This window comes from Rhinoderma darwinii, chromosome 3 (assembly GCF_050947455.1).
Source record: "Rhinoderma darwinii isolate aRhiDar2 chromosome 3, aRhiDar2.hap1, whole genome shotgun sequence".
NCBI lineage: Eukaryota > Metazoa > Chordata > Amphibia > Anura > Rhinodermatidae > Rhinoderma > Rhinoderma darwinii.
The window spans coordinates 315,807,243-315,822,255 of NC_134689.1; the positions used below are offsets into that span (position 1 = coordinate 315,807,243).

General features: G+C 41.5%; 2 long non-coding RNA genes across 2 annotated transcripts in view; one reads left to right on the top strand and one right to left on the bottom strand.

Annotated features, from left to right (window-relative positions):
- LOC142748154 (uncharacterized) overlaps nucleotides 1-4,010 on the bottom strand; it is a 7,049-nt gene extending 3,039 nt beyond the window's left edge. The window contains exons 1-2 of the long non-coding RNA XR_012882156.1: nucleotides 3,902-4,010; nucleotides 2,140-2,228 (exon numbers count right to left, since the gene is read on the bottom strand). This is a non-coding gene — a long non-coding RNA (uncharacterized LOC142748154). The remainder of the gene's footprint in view (nucleotides 1-2,139; nucleotides 2,229-3,901) is intronic.
- Nucleotides 4,011-4,081: 71 nt separating this feature from the next.
- LOC142748156 (uncharacterized) overlaps nucleotides 4,082-15,013 on the top strand; it is a 120,355-nt gene continuing 109,423 nt past the window's right edge. The window contains exon 1 of the long non-coding RNA XR_012882157.1: nucleotides 4,082-4,162. This is a non-coding gene — a long non-coding RNA (uncharacterized LOC142748156). The remainder of the gene's footprint in view (nucleotides 4,163-15,013) is intronic.

A 15,013-nucleotide genomic window follows, 5' to 3' on the forward strand; every position in this document is an offset into this window, starting at 1 on the left:
GGGAAAAGTCAGCCATCTGCTGACCTGTGAAATGTTTCTCATTTGATGCTTGGATTTTGTCCAAGATGTCTATCATTAACCCTTAAGATGCCCAAAAAGGTGAAACTGTGAGTACAGATGCTTTGTGGCTTATTCTATAACTAGAGAGCTGCTAAAGAATGCTTGTCCCAGCAGCATCATGAGTCCAATGCTCAATAAAATCTCTGGGAAAAAGAACATTTCATCCTGCTTAGCAAGTCATGGTTGTTACCCTGCACTCAGCCCGGTTTCATACGTTCCACTGTTCCTCACTCAGTAACTGAGCAGCGCACTGCCCTCTGGCAGAACAGTTGTGGCTGACAATATAACATTGATCCCAGAATTGCTGGTTCCACTGAGGACACAGAAAAGGAGCTGGATCTTTGACCTCTTTCCTTTACAGTTTAACGATTATAACTTCCTGATGCAGCTTTGCAGAACTATGGTATTTTAGACGATAGCATCTCTTATGGCCAAATTCCAGAATATGTTGTTCCTTATTATAAGTCTAATTTGATCACTAAATCATAGGCAATTTAAACACTACCTGGAATGTTTTAACCAACCTTTTAAGCAATAAATTCTGAAATGGCTCAAGTGACAATTCTCTAATAACTATAAGGAACACTCATAGCAAAATTGCGTTATGGGTCTTAGAGGGTGTTCAAGGAGGTGTTCAAGGAGAATTGCTGAATAATGCACCGCCTCATCAGGCCCCACACTAGAGATAACACAGTGTATTGGTCAGTTTGGCCCAAAGTGTTCCTTTAGGCAAAATGCTGTGGGTTTTTTGAAAATTGAGGCAAAGTAACGGGATTTGACTGCAAAAGCCCTTCATGCATACTATAGGTGGGAAAGTGTGCTGATAATTAACCTTAAAGGGGTTTTTTCATAATCAATATTTATCCCCATCCACAGAATAGGTGATCAATAACTGATCGGTGGGGGTCCGACAACTAGGACCCCTACAGATCACAAGAATGGGCTTGCCGTTTCTGTGATCCCCATAGGAAAGAAGTGGTTAGTGTGCATGCTCGGCCTCTGCTCCATTAATTTCTTTGGGGCTGCTGAAGATATAGCTCGGCAGCCAAAAGAAATGAATGGAGCGAAAACCGATCAGAATGGACCCCCACGGTTCAAATATTTATCACCTATTCTGTGGAAAACCCCTTTAAGGCATGAAGGGAATCGCAGATTCCTACTCTAGTGGACCCCTCAGCAGAAACTGCGGTTTCTGCCAATGCCCTGAAGATGCTGGGTGTGATAACCCATTGAAGGATATTACATCAACATTGACAGATGCATCTGTATTGATTTATGTTGAGTCTGCAGTGAAAAAGGAGGATTATTTGTAATCTCCATTTAAAGGAGCACTTCTGATAATTTAGGGAGTTGTTATTTATGAGATTCCAAAATATATTACAAAAAGTGCCTACAAACTAGGGTATTAATTCCTTCACTTTAGCTCTTACAAACACATACTCAGATGTAGTTTTTTTTTAATGGTTTATATAATTATTTTATGAAGCTTTATACACATTTATTAGACAATTCCTCTACAATTCGCCTTTGTTATGAGGAAAACATGATGTTATACAGCATTACTGCATTCTCCAGTATTATCCGAGCATTTCTGTTGCAAAATTGATTTTCTATTAGTACTGGCGTGGAAATGCCATTGGGAATACTGTGACAATACTAGAAGTGAACAGTATAAAAAGGTCTCAAGAGCTTTTGAAATCAGATATAAATACAGACCATGTACGAGGCAATGGTGTTATCTAAGATTTTTAGTCCTTCACAAATCTTCCTTGCTATCCTAGGTTTTGTAGTCCCACAAAAACAAATGAACTTAATTTTACCTAAGCCTGGACTGCTGCAGTATAATTGTGGTGTCCATGGCCTTATCGCATTGTCTTACATGCTCCTAAAATAGGTTCCAAGTCACAGAGTCTCTAATTGTGAGTTGGCCAAATGGCTCTATTCCACTTAGAAGCATCCTTCACAAAACACAGGAATCAAAGCAGACAAACAGTAATGCTATACTTCAAGACGTTCGGAAAATGAATAGCGAATCAAGTAATTGATTGAGCCAACTTCCCTCCCTTTTCTCCATCTTACCGGATATCCTGTCTAGCTGTATGAACAAAAACTGGAAATGATTCAGTCAACAGAGGATCTGCTCGCATTAGGTTGTTGGTGATTGTGACCTGTGCAAGGGAAGTGGGTTATTGAGATAGATAGCCTTAGTACTCCAGGGACAGCTGTCTGCACTTTTATATAATATATACTGCATGCCAAATGATTATATGGGTAAATAAATAAGTCAGACATAATGAGCAGAATTGGGCATGCCTGTTAGGTTATGAGGTATTCATTTGTACCATTTTAATAGCTATTCTTATTCAAGGCAGCAGTCAGTTGCAGCATGCTTATACCCTCAAAGAAAGAAACAATATTATGCAATGCCCATCTCAGTGTTGTGTATTGGCACAGTTAAAATATTCCAAAAAAACAAACTTTGGCGGCATCAGCATTGACTTAGCCAGTATCTTGCCTAGTGTTATCAGTTTATTACGTAACATTAACCTCACTGAAACACTACCCAAAGTAGAGTTACTCAGTTACTAGTCAATTTGGATACATGGGTATATACGTCCCAACTTTCAACTATCGCAAAGAGGGACTTACCGATGCGGCGGGCGTAGTCCCATACAGTATAATGCCCCATAGCTGCCCCCATACAGTATAATGCCCCCATAGCTGCCCCATACAGTATAATGCCCACACAGATGCCCCCATATAGTATAATGCCCACACAAATTCTCCCATACAGTATAATGCCCCCATAGCTGCCTCATACAGTATAATGCCCCATAACTGCCCCATATAGCATAATGCCCCCATAGCTGCCACCATACAGTATAATGCCCCCATAGATGCACCCATACAGCATAATACTGCCGTAGCTGCCACTATACAGTATAATGCCCCTATAGATGTGCCCATACAGTTTAAAGCCAACACAAATTCCACCATACAGTATAATGCCAACACAGATGCCCCCATAGAGTATAATGCCCCATAGCTGCCCCCATACAGTGTAATGCCCACACAGAATCCCATATACAGTATAACGCACACACCGAGTCCCCTATACAAAATAATGCCCACACAAATTCCACCTTGCAGTATAATGCCCCATAACTGCCCCATACAGCATAATCCGCTCATAGCTGCCCCCATACAGTATAATGCCCCCATAGCTGCCGCCATACAGTATAATGTCCCATAGCTGCCCCATACAGCAGAATGCCCCAACAGCTCCCCCTATACAGAATAATACCCCTATAGCTTCCCCCATGCAGTATAATATCTCCTTAGCTGCCGCCATAAATGAATAATGACCCAATGCTGCCATCATACAGCATAATGCCCCCATACATGCCCCCATACAGTACAATGCCCCTATTCCTGTACCCCTTCATACAGTATAATTCCTTCACAGCTGCCCCCATACGGTATAATGCCCCATAGCTGCCCCATACAGCATAATGCCCCATAGCTTCCCCATACAGTATAATGCCCCACAGATGCCCCATGCAGTATAATGCTTCTATAGCTGCCCCAATACAATATAATGCTCCTATAGCTCCCCTATACATTATAATGCCCCCTTAGGTGCCACCATAAAATATAATGCCCCGATAGCTGCCCCACACAGTATATTGCCCCCCATAGCTGCCCCCATACAGTATAATGCCCCCCATAACTGCCCCCACAGTATAATGCCTCCTCAGCTGCCCCCACACAGTATAATGCCCACTTAGCTGCCAGCATCTAGTATAATGCCCCATAGTGCCTAATAGAAAAAAAAACGTACCTAGCCCCATTCCCACGGCAAGTGGAGGAGATCCCTCGGAGCAGACGGGCGCAACTACTTTACTGCATCGCGTCAGTCTGTGCCGAGCAGCTCACGCCGCTTTACACAGTGAATGCTGAAGCAGGTAACTGACAGTTCCTTGCTTCAACATTGGATTTAACTGTATTTGCTTCCTCACCAGAACATAACACCTGCCGCCCGGGACAGTGGGTCACCACCCGGAAACCGAGACTGTCCCCCTGAATCCGCGATGGTTGGGAGGTATAAGTAGGTTCATCAACATAAACACCTTGGTTTTATAGCAGATAGAAGTTCACATTCAGATACTGACAATATCTGCTAATTGAATCTTGTAGTGAATTGGATAGCGCATTGGACTTCCAGAGTACAGCTATAAATTACAGGGGACTATTTAGAAGAGTGATACACGCACTCCATATGGACTGTAATGTATAAGGCGATCCCACACAGACAGTTTTGATGCAGTTTTTGTGGCAGTTTTTGGCTCAGCTCTTTGAGCCAAACACAGAAGTGGACACAAAAGATGCATCAATGTTTCCTTTATACTTTTCCTTTCTTTTAGATCCTCTTCTGGTTTTGGCTCAAAAAATGTATCCAAAAACTGCCACAAAAACGGCATCAAAACCATGTGTATGTGTTTCTAGCCTAAGATATTTATAAGTGGATCACTGGAGGTACGCTTTAACCCCTTAGTGACCAGCCTATTTTAGGCCTTAATGACCAAGCTATTTTTTACGATCTTCCATCGTCACATTCAAAGAGCTATAACCATTTTGGAGTACATAGAATTTATTGATAAACAAAAAAAACATCAGTTTCGTCACACTATTTTGTGTCCTAAATTTACGCCGTTTACCGTGTGGTATAAATAGCACAATAACTTTATTCAGCGGGTTGTTACGATTGCAACAATACCAAACGTTTGTATGTTTTACTACTTTTACACAGTAAAAACACTTATTTTCCAAAATTATTTGTTTTTTTGTCTCCATATTTCAAGAGCCATATATTTTTTATTTTCCGCCGATGCAGCTGTATAAGAGCTTTTTTTTTGCGGGACTACTAGTTTTTATTGGCACCATTTTCGAGTAGATGGGACTTTTTGATTACTTTTTATCACATTATTTTAAGACAGGATTGACAGAAAACAGCAATTTTTGCATTGTTTTTTTATTAGTTTTTTTATGGTGTTCACCGTGCGGGTTAAATAATCTAATAGCTTTAGTTGGGTTCGTTACGGATGCGGCGAGATCAAATATGTGTACTTTTTTTGTAATAATAAAGCATTTTGTAAGGGGATAAAGTGGGTTTTTCATTTTTTTCCCACTTTTTTTTTAACTCTATGAAACTTTTTTTAACTTTTTTACTAGTCCCATTAGGGGACTTAACTATGTGATTGTCTGATCGCTTTTATAATAATCTGTCATACTCTTGTATTGCAGTGTATTAGTGCCTCTGGTATGGCCTAGCAGGTATAACTAGTGGCAGACCTCAGGGCCTTTATTAGGCCCCCCTGCTGCCATAGAAGCCACCGACACTCTGCGATCTTATGCAGGTTGTCGATGGGGTGGGAGAGGGAGCTCCCTCCCTCTCTCCAAAACCACTCAGATGCGACCCTCGCTATTGAGGGCTGAGCATCTGTTGAGGGTGCCTCCCATCTCAGACATCGTCAAGGCACTTAATCTGTTAGACAATAAGGCATCTAGTTCCGTACCGCGACTACTCAGTTGCAATGGAATAACGAGACTCTAGAGGCCACTTATTGGGAAGGTCTGGAAGGCCACATCAAGGATGAATTAGCAAGTCAAGATCTAACAGCTTTGTTGGACATCCTGGCTAACCATATTGTCATTTAGTTTCATAAAAGGCAATGCGGGACGGACAATGTCCGTCGAGTGCCCCTGGCTGGCCCCCATTCTTCAGAAACTTATGCTGACACCTGCTCCTGCTCATTCGGACGAACCTATGCAGGTGTGGAGACTGAAAACTCTCTGTAGAAGAACACCAGAGAACAAATATTCTGTGTTTGTATTGCGATGGTGAGAGCCATTTTCTTAGTGATTGCCCAGTGAGCCCAGGAAACTCCAGTGCCTAGGAAAAATAGGAGAGGCTACCCTAGGCAGACATTCTTCCTCTCAAAAAATTACCATCCGTCTTCTTGCCTGCTTTCCAGTTTAGCATTTCTTGATTCTGGCTCCGCAGGAAATTTTATTTGCCAATCTCTGTTCACCAGATATCAGATTCCTGTGTTCCAGCTGAACAAACCTATTACTATTGCTTCCTTTGATGGAGAATTACTGCCTGAAGTCATCTGTCTAGTTACAAATCCTATCACTTTGCAATAGAAGAGCTTCATAGTTGACAAATTTCCTTCTATGATAAAACCCTTTACTGTGGATTTTTCTCCAAAGTCTTCTCCCTAGCCGAGAAAAACTGTACCTTCAGAAAACACGTTTTGAATTTTCATCTGGCTCGTTGGTCTTTGTTTTTCTCTCTATTTAATTTCCTCCTTTATTACCAGCAGGCAAAAATGGTAAAACTATTATCTGGTTACTTTGACTCTGAAGATCAAGCCCTTGAACCGCAACTCAATACATCATGGACCTCACCATTTTGATGCTGGCTCCAGACAAATTTTTCAATATTCCTCCTGGAAAGACTTTTGTCATTCTTCTAAGTTTACTGGACATTAAGGAATACAAAAAACTCTGGATTTAGTCTATCATCAGTACTAATTTTAGAGATGGCACTCTTCATTCCACTACCTGGCCTTCCTATCACTACCCGTCTGGTTGCTCTCTTCATTAAATATATTTTATATATTTTGAAGCGCACTTTGTAAGTTACTCGAAGCTTCTCATCTGCCTACCACCCTCAATTCAATGGCAAATTGGAATGCATCAACCAAGTTCTAGAGAACCTCCTCAGGAATTCTGTGTCTCCTCTTCAAGACGACCGGACTAATCTCCTTCCTTCTCCTTTTCTTTGCGTGTATGGACAACATTAAACAGTTCCTTTCCAATTTCCACTCTCTCTGAAGTTCCAGTAGACATTTCCCATGCTGATTTCTTGCAAAACTGGCAGGAGGCCAAATAAAAATGTTGACAAAAGCGTAGCTTTCCTCCTCAATTCTGTCTGGCAGACAAAGTGTGACTTTCCTCCAAACATATTTGTCTTAAAGAGGCTCTGTCACCACATTATAATCCCGACACTTCTGACTCTTTTCTGTGAGATTTCCAGCACGGGAAACGAAATCTCGTTTATCTCCGTAATCTCGCGAGATTTCGTATCCGTTGCTGGAACTTGACTCTGTTAAGACAATCTGGTTATTAAGCGGCAAACTCCATCCCACCTTGCAGTCCGCTCTGGCTAACACCTTAGAGTCGCCTTAGACACTGTCGATCAGAGTGGTTATGTATTTGAGGTTGTGGGTTTACTTGCATGCTCTCTCCCGGAACACTCCAGCAGCCTTGGGGTATCGCTTCACTTGCATTACCATAACAATAATATTCTTAATGCCAAAAGATCCAGAGGTAAACTCTTCTTTCTCATTGATTGGAAGAATTTTGGTACTGAGGTGAGGACGTGTGAACCTGAAGACAATATTCCCCCTCCTTCTCTTGTCAAGAAATTCTATCAGCAGTGTTCTTCGCAAGCCTAGAAAGAGGAAGCATAATAAGGGGATACTATTATAGCCACTCTCTGCCGTTCCCGCTCTTGTTTACTTACCGTTCCCCGGCATTCCTCTCGTCTCGTTTCCTGGCTGGCGATCTCCTCTTCTCCCAGTACAATCTGCCCACCCTGTCAGCACTCACCCCTTGACTCTACAGTTACTGCTAGTTTGCACACTGAACCTTCCTTTCTTAAAGTGCCAGCGCATGCCAATTCCCTCCGTTTTCCCAGGAAACAAAATGTGCCCTTCTCTTTACTCTTGGCCTGATCAATTAGGTTTCATAGTCTAGCTTGCTAGTTTTGCTATACTGCTTATTCTATTGGATTATTGAACTTAAACTTGTCCTGTCTGCTGCCTGTCCAGACCTTTTGCCTAATTAACGTGACAACTGTCTTCCACCGGCCTTGCCCCTCACTATTAAGGACACGGCACCCTGTCTTCTGTTATGATATCTCGTGTCATGATATCTTGTCTGTTAATGTCAGTCGTTGCCAATGGACACTAATCTGAGGGTACCGGCCAAGTCCACATCTCCATACAAAGCATAAAGGGTGCTATCCCTTAGACTCCGCTCCCCAGTTTAGCCCCACACCAAATCCGTTGGCAACACAGAAAGTCCACACCATCCTCTGTTGGCCCTGTGACAGTAACAAATATCTATCAGCCCCATGACACAGATGTATTCTGCCCTTGAACTATTGCTTGGGTATAATGTACACCTCCCCAGAATTTATAACCAACTTCCTATCAATAGCCTATATTAATTACTAAACCCTTCAACGCAGCTAAATTGTAATGCCTCATTAAAAATTCATACACACGTACGTACGTACGTACGTACGTACGTACGTACGTACGTACGTACGTACGTAAATACGTACGTATCAATAAATTAAAATGATGGCCAGAAAACAGTACTAGAAAGCAACAGGTTAATTTTGCAATTAACAATTAACCAGGCCAATTGTTCTAAGCAAGCCATGTCATCTCATTCAATGTAAAAAATGTTCTGCAAATGACAAAGTATTACTTATCCAAACTGGTAGGTATGGCAATAACTGGTAAAAAATTGGTTTTCTTTAGATCAGTGGCCATGGCCCCATTTTGTGTGCAGTAGATGTACAGGTTCTATTTATTGCTCTATGGAACTTTTAACAATATAACAGACACTGAGTAGATGTAATCCAGATCGCTATTTGTTTTCCTTAAAGAAAACATTAATTATTCTCCGACAGGTCAGCTGTATCCTAAAGGGCCACCCAAAAAGCTAAGACCTTGATAAGTCTCATAAACTTCCAACCCACTGATAACTCGTTGTTTTATTTTTTTTTCTCTTCTGCTTCCAAATTGAAATAAAGGAGACTGATTTAATTTGAGTCAAGGGAGTTTCTATTGCACTCCACAGGAACTTGGCTGATGCATCCGAACCATACGGCTTCATATGTGTGGCCCCTTTCACGATTTGGACTCTGCATGCTTGATGATCTGCCCAAGGACGTCTTGTGAGACTGTGTAGGTGAAAGGACAATGGACTATTGAACAAGACCACACAATCTGCAAAGGATGTGCAGACTAATTTAGCCAAATGTGCTACCACTCCCTATCTGTGAAGATGGAAAATAAAGGTGAATAAACAAAAAAAAAAAAACAGTACAGAAAAGAGAAGGAGGAGGAGGGAAAAACACCTTGAAAAAAATTGCACATCTAGGAAACAATGAAAAAATGAGTAAACCCAAAAGGGATCTATCTCTTCAAACATACAAATGATCTTATGTTAACAGTTGGGATTAAACATCTGTCTCATTGTTATGTGATCATAACAGATGCTACGTGCTAACATTTCCTGCTAGCACTGTTTGCTATTATTGTTTGTGCAGCACATTGTGTTGTATTCAGCTTAAGGGATACATTTTTTATTATCTTTCTGTGCAGCTGAACTGATTCTGTGATGTGCTAAGTGCAGTAGCTAAGTCTCTTTCGGATTTCGGAAATCTAAAACCTCTTGAATTCAGAATTGAAGGGACGCCATGCTCTGGCAATGATTTCATGAACTTGTAGCGGCAGATTTCAAGTCTTAATACAGACATAAATTGTTTCCTTGCAATTTATTCCTAACTATTCTTATTCCAATTTATTCCTAAAATTAAACTATTCATTAAGTCGCAGGCTGATTTCTGGAATTAATTGTAACATTCAATTTAATTATCTAATGCTAAGAAGATAAAGTAAGAAACTTTGTGTTTTTTAACTTTTGGGTATATCCCCATTACAAACAATTTTTTTCATGTTCAGATGCATCTGAAGTAGAAAGCGAAGAAACTTTGAATATAGTCTATAAATATTACTTAAATTATCCTACATTTTGTGTGTACAGCTTCTATACAAACTTGTGTGTCTCCATAGTTAGAGACTACAAAAAAAGCCTGTGTAGTCTGATGCTTATGTCTATCCCCTACTTCAAGGCCGGCTCCAGGTTTATGGGCGACACAGACTTAGTGGGTCCCTTTGCGGTGGAACTGCAGTAGAATGGCAGAAAACTTCACTTTGTGCCCACATATAGAAGTTAGGCCCCAGTTTGTACCCCTATAAATGTAGTGCCCTCTGTAGATAGCGCCATACAGTTCCTTGTGTAGATAGCGCCATACAGACCCTCTCCTGTAATTAGCAGCATATAGCAACTCCCCTCCTGTAGATAGTGCCCCCTCCTGTAGATAGAGCCATACAGCTTCCCTGTAGCTAGCGCCATACAGCCCCCCTCCTGTATATAGCACCATATAGTGACCCCCTCCTCCTGTAAATAGTGCCATATATCGACCTCCAAACAAATAAAACTTCATACTCACCTAGGCCCCATTACGACGAATGGAGCACATCAACGCCGAAGGGATCCTTGCATAGGCCAGCGTAATCCAGTGACGTCATCACGCCGGCCTGCGCAGGGATCCCGTCTGATCGTGGCATGTAGCCTAGTAAATGGAAGAGAAGGGAGATACATCCCTGCTCTGCCATAGTGTTGAACAGTATCTGCGTCCTAAGGACGCAGATACTATTGAATGTGGCGTCACTACCGCTATAGCAGCCATAGCGGCTGCGAGTGGTGCCAGTTGGCATGGTGGGCCCATGACGGCGGGCGGCACGGGCCCCCTCATGCCATGGGCCCCGTAGCAACTGCTATGGCTAAATTATTAAAATGTATTCGCTAGTACATTTTAATTAAATTGCTTTAATTTTATTTTAGAAACTGATCAAGTGACATTATAGTTGTAGTTTAAATGGATGGCATAGACTAGGTTTCTCCAACTGGAGGTTTAGAATCTGCAAAAGGTTCTTGGGCTACCTATATATAGCTCCACAGCTTAAGTTGGCAGCTGCAGATACTATTGTGCACTAGTGGCAGTGGCGTAGCTATAGGGGCTGCAGTGCCCGCTGCCCCCGTACCACATCAATAAAAAGTTACTATAGTACTGGGGCCGCGGGCGCTTGTATGAGAGCTGCTTCCCTTCATTCTGGTCACTTGCTCACACTGTGAATCCGTGTCGGTGATTTACAGTGTGAGCAAGTGAGGGAAATGAAGGGGAAGCTGCTCTCGTACGAGCGCTGCAGCTCCTTCAAAACAGCTGATTGGCGGGGTCCCGGGAGTCGGACCCCGACCCATCAGCTATTGATGGCCTATCCTGAGGATAGGCCATCAATGTTTAGGGACTGGACAAGCCCTTTAAGCTTACAATGTAGCAGGCTTAGAGGGTCCATGAGACAGGATCACAGATTGTGTGATGCTGTCTGCTGGGCCCTGAATCTAAGCCAATCACATAGTAGGCTTAGATACAGGGCCCATGTGTGATCCTGTCTGATGGGACCTGTATATAAGCCTACCACACAGTAGGCTTATATACAGGGCCCCAGCAGACAGTAATCTTATACTGTATAAGATTACTGTCTGCTGGGGCCCTGTATCTAAGCATCTTACATAACCACATGGTAAGCTTAGATACAAGGCCCATATGTGATACTGTCTGTTGGACCCTGTATCTAAGCCTACCACATGGTAGGCTTAGCTACAAGGCTCCAGCATACAGTAATCTTATACTATATAAGATTACTGTTTGCTGGACCCTGTATCTAAGCCTACCTTGTAGTGGGTTTAGATACAGGGTCCAACAGACAGTATCACATATGGGCTCTGTATCTAAGCCTACTACATGTGTTACTAATCATTTTTTTTGTGTTTGTAATTTTTTTACAGGTTCGGTCGTTGGACTACGTCGGATTCGAGGACTACTTCGATTATTGCTTTCTTTATTATCAATAAAATGGTTAATGAGGGTTGTGTGGTGGTTTTCTATGTCTTTGTGTTTTTTTTAAACTTTATTACTACCGCCTTAGTAATGGCTGATTGACTGCGCCCATTACTAAGGCAGGCCTTACACTAACACCCCATTATACGCGCCCGCCCGCCCCTGTATCCGACCATCACTACAGATGGTCAGGTACTGGTACCCCTGGCACCCCTGGTGGCTGTGGGTACCGGGGTAATAATGGGGGTTAGTGTTAGCCTCTGCATTGGCATAACATTAAGCCCTGCCTTAGTAATGGAGGTTGTCAATCAGCCAGCAGCTATTACTAAGGTGGTAATAATAAAGTTTAAAAAAATACAAGGACATAGAAAAAATATTTTATTGAAATAAAAAAAAACACACACAACTCTCATTAACCATTTTATTGAGAATAAAAAAAAAACGCTGTCATTGAAGTAGTCCTCGAATCCGACATAGTCCAACTACCAAACCTGTAAAATAACACAAACACACAAAAATAATAAGTAACACATAAAGAAGCAAAACAATTATTATTCTTACCTTTCCTGGGTCCAATGCTGGAGTCGCAATGTCAGCGAGCTGGGCCCTATATCTAATCCAATCATGTGTGATACCGTCTGCTGAACCTCTGTATCTAATCCTATCCATAGTTTATAGGGTCGTAGTGCTATAGATATGCTGTCTCCTATACACACACATTTACACACACACACACACACACACACACACACACACACACACACACACACACACACACACACACACACACACATATATATATACACACACACACACACACACACACATTCACACACACACACACACACACACACACACACACACACACACACACACACACACACACACACATATATACACACACACACACACACACTCATATTTTCTTGGGGGGGGGGACATATGTATTGGGACTATTTCCCATGACATTTTAAGACCTTAGTGACGCCCCTGGCTGCTAGTGCTGCATTGTTGGGTCACTTAGGAGACCCAGCGATGCAACTGGAAGCTGCGGGCTGTCGGCCATGAGAAGTTTGCGGGGGGGGGGGGGCCCAATAAGAACTTTTGCATCGGGGCCCATGACCCTTTAGCTACACCCCTGACTAGTGGCCTCAGAGATGTTGTCCGATTCCTGAAACATGACATTAGGGGAAAATCAATATCAATAACATTTGACACTGAAGTAGGACCCATATCACTTGATCATATCTTAACTAGAATGTTTTCTTTTAATATTAGAAAGTAGCTCATGAACTACAAATGGTTGAGATCTTCTGGTTTAGACCAATGGAAACTCCACTTGTTTTTCTTTTATGACAATTTTCAAGACGTTCAGTGTTATTTTGTATCTTCCCTCAAAAGAGTTAATAGTTAAACAGTGTCAATTCTTGATGATTTTTATCCCTGTTAAGCACATTCTCTTTTTTTATCTAATATATAGAGGTTTTTGGGTGATCTAGGGCTTTCAATGAAATAATAAGAGAAAAGAAACCTGTTTTATTTTATTATATTCTCATATTTACTGGAAGAAAATATAGGAGTGCAGAGGAAATCATTTTCTCTTGCAGCCAACTGGGACATTGCCCTAAAGCTAACTAGCATCTGCAGTAAGCATGTCTGCTTTGCACCAGATAATCAAAAGCAAATATGACACATTGCGGAGAATTTATAAGTTTTGCATTGATGCTGAAATTACTATATCTTTGCACCTGTTTCTTCCTTGTGAAAAATGGGTTTATTCACTGGAAAATCTGGCAATGTTCAGAGTTTCAGAGGAAGATCAGCATGATAAGCCGATATCTAATGATAAAAAATGAAATAATGCACAAACTGGATCTTTCATTTACACATACAGACAGTATATCTGAACAATACACATTTAATATACATTGATTATTCTAATGTAGCAGAGCTGATTTTTATTTGGCACAACTCATTGTATAGTTATGAATCTGCTGTATTCATGCGCCCAGTGCTCTCCCTGCTCCCTAAACAGTGATTGGCGCTGCTGATATATCTGGTGCAAAAACCGGATTTTTAAAGGGGGTTTTTAAATCACTAAACTCAACCGTCACGTGTCAATGACTGGCTGCAGTGGTCATGTGGGTGTATGCCACGTACCTGGCAAGTAAACAAAGGGCGGCGGGGACCACCAGAGCATTCAGTAGTAGACACTGGCGCTGTCCAAGTCTGGTAGGAAAGAAAGCAAAAGCAACATTGCAGACTAAACTGTAGTGGATAGGGAGCTGGGCAATGTTCAGTTAAAGGTGGGTGATCTGATAAAAAGGTATTACTAATGTGAGACGCATGAGGTACTAAAGTGATGTGCCTGGGGTTACCAATGGGAGGCACATGGGGCTACTATAGGAGGGACGTCCCTCTTTAATTACCAGTCAGTGAAAAAGGGGAATTTAGAATGTTTGCAGCTGCATAGCTTAGAGAAAAAAGTCGCAGAGATACCAACTTAAGCAGCGGGTCGAAGCAAAAATGGGAGTGTGCTTTTTGTGGGGTGTGGCTTATATAAAAGGGCATGGCTAAACTACAGCAGGAGTATTAATACTGGATAAAGTAGTAGTAATTAAAAAGGGGACTTTAATGTTAAAAATACAAAAGCTATAAAAGTTGCACACATTAGATTTAGTAAATACATTACAGATGTATAACCTTTATATCATTACAGATATACACATACACTAACCCCAGACCTGCACCACACATCCCTCTTTAGTGAACAAAACAAAGCCATGGTTTTAAATCTGTAAAATAAGAATATTTGAATGTGCTGGGCCTCGGGTTGGGGGAGACTACATATATAACCATCGCCATCTATCTTATATATATATATATACACTACCGTTCAAAAGTTTAGGGTCACTTAGAAATTTCCTTATTTTTGAAAGAAAAGCACAGTTTTTTTCAATGAAGATAACATTAAATTAATCAGAAATACACTCTATACATTGTTAATGTGCTAAATGACTATTCTAGCTGCAAACGTCTGGTTTTTAATGCAATATCTACATAGGTGTATAGAGGCCCATTTCCAGCAACCATCACTCCAGTGTTCTAATGGTACATTGTGTT